At 41.5% G+C, this 4,205-nt stretch overlaps 1 protein-coding gene across 1 annotated transcript in view; it reads right to left on the minus strand.

The window, feature by feature from the left end:
- Nucleotides 1-2,871, minus strand: part of wipf3 (WAS/WASL interacting protein family member 3) — a 30,728-nt gene extending 27,857 nt beyond the window's left edge. The window contains exons 1-2 of the mRNA XM_082961362.1: nt 2,787-2,871; nt 2,155-2,600 (exon numbers count right to left, since the gene is read on the minus strand). The gene's annotated coding sequence lies outside the window, so the exon portion shown is untranslated. The remainder of the gene's footprint in view (nt 1-2,154; nt 2,601-2,786) is intronic.
- Between the last annotated feature and the right edge of the window lie 1,334 nt (nt 2,872-4,205).

Consider the following 4,205-nt stretch of genomic DNA (forward strand, 5'->3'; position numbering starts at 1 on the left):
TAGAGAACTATAATGGTAAATTACACTCTATTCCCTATATAGAGCACTATAATGGTTAATTACACTCTACTCCCTATATAGAGAACTATAATGGGAAATTACACTCTATTCCCTATATATAGAGAACTATAATGGTTAATTACACTCTACTCCCTATATAGAGAACTATAATGGTTAATTACACTCTACTCCCTATATAGAGCACTATAATGGTTAATTACACTCTACTCCCTATATAGAGAACTATAATGGTTAATTACACTCTATTCCCTATATAGAGAACTATAATGGTAAATTACACTCTACTCCCTATATAGAGAACTATAATGGTTAATTACACTCTACTCCCTATATATAGAGCACTATAATGGTTAATTACACTGTATTCCCTATATATAGAGAACTATAATGGGAAATTACACTCTATTCCCTATATAGAGAACTATAATGGTTAATTACACTCTACTCCCTATATATAGAGAACTATAATGGTTAATTACACTCTACTCCCTATATATAGAGAACTATAATGGTTAATTACACTCTATTCCCTATATATAGAGCACTATAATGGTAAATTACACTCTATTCCCTATATAGAGCACTATAATGGGAAATGCAGAAGGAGGAAAATAAGGCAACAGTTGGCTGAACATTTTCAGAACAGGTGTGACTGAGACAGTAACCAACGGTCTGTACTGTCTGTAGGCAATGACCAACACTCGTACTGGACACACTGGTCTGTCTGTACTGTCTGTACTGTCTGTAGGTAATGACCAACACTCGTACTGGACACACTGGTCTGTCTGTACTGTCTGTACTGTCTGTAGGTAATGACCAACACTCGTACTGGACACACTGGTCTATCTGTACTGTCTGTACTGTCTGTAGGCAATGACCAACACTCGTACTGGACACACTGGTCTGTCTGTACTGTCTGTACTGTCTGTAGGTAATGACCAACACTCGTACTGGACACACTGGTCTGTCTGTACTGTCTGTACTGTCTGTAGGTAATGACCAACACTCGTACTGGACACACTGGTCTGTCTGTACTGTCTGTACTGTCTGTAGGTAATGACCAACACTCGTACTGGACACACTGGTCTGTCTGTACTGTCTGTACTGTCTGTAGGTAATGACCAACACTCGTACTGGACACACTGGTCTGTCTGTACTGTCTGTACTGTCTGTAGGTAATGACCAACACTCGTACTGGACACACTGGTCTGTCTGTACTGTCTGTAGATAATGCAGCCCTTGCTTCTTCCACAACAGGCCGAGTTACAGCACTGAGCCCATTCACAGTGTGTCTCAGAGGTAGGACTGATGATCTAGGATCAGTTTTACATTTGACATAGTATTGAATATGATGATATGGACAGGTGGAGACCTGATCCTAGACCAGTACTCCTACTCTGAGTTGTTTTGTGGATATTGGCCACTGATCTGTTCTGAGCAGCTGAACAAGCCACATGCTGCCCAACACAACCAGCCACCCCCACTTCTGTCGTGTGTGGCATGTAAAATAAAAAAATCTCCTCTCCAACCCAAACAGGAATTGAAACGGGTAATCCCAAATATCCCAGTTGGAGAGTAAAACCCCACCATGGGTGTTGCAACACCGCATAATCGCCGTATTATCCCTAATTAGCGCGTATTTGACGTGCGTTTCGACCTCCATTCACAAATGTGTTTTGAATTTTTTTTAATTCCTCATACTCCAGTATCAAAAAAAGGTTCAAAAATTAAATTTTTATTTTTTAATGCACATTTGCCTAACCATAATCTATCTTGTACGATATACTGATTGGTTTTTGGAAATGCGAATAGAACAAGTGAATATTTCATATCCCATGCACAGAGAAAACTTTCCCGTAACTGGGAAGGTAAGGTGTCATGTTGCTGTGGTAACAGACCTTGTCTGGAAGCGTAAATATAGTCTATTAGCCAAAGGTCATTGCTCAAGATACGCAAACTATCAAGCAAACATATTTTGCGGGAGGACAACACATTTATGTTTTCCATGTTATGCAACCGACAAACAAATAGCATACCCAGGAGAAGAAGAAAAAATAGATAGACCTATGCTAAAAAGTATTTTTTTCTTCAATATCAACATTTTGCATTCCGTTATGTTGAAGGCTTACTTACCTCCAAGACTATGTATTACGGGCAGGATTTCGTTCGTGGCGCGACAAGTCCGTCAGCACTCTGCCCGCAGAGCGTGTGCCGCTGACCCGGTAGATACTGACGACAGGTACTGACCCGTTAGGTACTGACGGCAGGTACTGACCCGGTAGGTACTGCCCCGGTAGGTACTGACCCGGCAGATACTGACCTGGCTGGTACTGACCCGGCAGATACTGACCCGGTAGGTACTAACCCGGTAGATACTGACCCGGTAGATACTGACCCGGCAGATACTGTAGTATTATTGGGGAGAAAGGCTACAGTCATTGGCTACAATTACAGACGTCGGATTCTTCAAGCCTTGTAACGAGCGCACCGCTATAGTCCGCTACAGCTGGAGAGCACAACCCCGGGGACAGCAACAATGTTGGGATAGGTTTGTAGTTCGGCGTTGGTCGTTGGCTATTCTAGAAAGAAAAATAAAAAAACAGTTTCAACTGACGATGATGATGAGTGTAACGAAAGATACAACACGAACAAATGTCTCATTAAAAGTATACTAGTGAACACAACAAAAAGTTTGTTCTGAAGTTGGTGTGAAATTATTTCTCGTCTTCTCTAGCCTACGGTTGTTTGTGGGTAATATCCTTTACCACGCTTTGTTGACAAGTTGGGACACCAAGGGGACACACCTTGTCGCTTCGAGGGACCCAAAGCCTCTGACCAATCAGAAGTGGTTAGTGGCTAATGCTGCGTTCATCTGCCCCGTCGGAGATTCCGTAACGTCGGAAATACGACTTTGTTTCATTCATGTGCATTTTGGTCAGAGCAATTATTCAACCAATATGATTTTAGCTAGCTTGATAAGCTAGTTAATGTTTCATATGGTTAAGTTAGCTAGATTGCTGAACATTGACACTATGACCAAACTAGACACATTATACCTTACCCATATCGTAGTTGTCAAAAACGGATTTGTTGTTATATGTTGTTTGAAAAGGTGTTTCTCACTTGTAATTCCGATTTGAAGGATTGTTCAAGTCAAACTTCCCTGACAAACAGGGTTAGGGGAATAAGCACAAAATCATAAACCCCTCCCATTTGTAAAATGTACCCTCTTAAAAAGTGATCTTAACCTCACTGCTAACTTTGTGCCTAACCAGCATTTCTCAAACTAGGGGCTGTGACCCCATGTGTGAGAGAAACTCTGAAATAAAATCAATAAAATCATGCTTGGGTCAGAGAACAGGGGTTAGGTCAGTATCTATCTTTTAAACCGTTTATGCTACAAAATATCCCTCCACAACAATACCAAGAAGCCTCACAGGATTCAAAGTGGGACAAGACCAGGAACTAAATCGGTTTCCCAAACTAGGGGACGCGATCCCAAGTGGGACAAGACCAGGCACTAAATCAGACTGGGGGGAAAAGGACATAATCAATGATGATGCTCTTTTCTACACAGAATTCTATACCAAATTATTGCCTTTTCTGAACTTCCCACTACCTTTCTGATGTATTTCAGTCACTTCAAACCATACTTTCTTCCGATTGAAATACAGTCAAAAGTACTGTCAGACTGATTTGTAATAAACTGTCATAACTCAAATTATGACTAGCAGCATATCACCCTGTGTCCCACTGCTGGCTTGCCTCTGAAGCTATGCACGGTTGGTCCCTGGACTGGAGAGCAGATGCTGCTGGAAGTGGTGTTGAAAGGCCAGTAGGAAGCATACTTTCTTCTGGTCAAATTTGTTTTTATCCCAATGCCCCAGGGCAGTGATTGGGGACATTGCCCTGTGTTGGGTCACGGGTCAAATAAGTTTGGGAAACATTAACCTATCCCTAACTTTAAATTAAGACGAAAAAAAAAGCAATTATTCTTATCCAATTTTAACTGTGTGGCTGTGGAATCTGACTTTGTCGCTGTGGACTCTGACTTTGTGGCTATAGAAGCCAGTGGTAACCTACTTGCAGGGATCCTGATGTACAGTAGACAGAGAGAACATCTACCCGCTAGTGGTGAAGTTAAAAGATTACACCAAACCCTAAGAAGTGGAGCACACAGACCA

The sequence above is a fragment of the Salmo salar genome, chromosome 14 (genome assembly GCF_965601325.2).
Source record: "Salmo salar chromosome 14, fSalSal1, whole genome shotgun sequence".
Classification (NCBI taxonomy): Eukaryota; Metazoa; Chordata; class Actinopteri; order Salmoniformes; family Salmonidae; genus Salmo; species Salmo salar.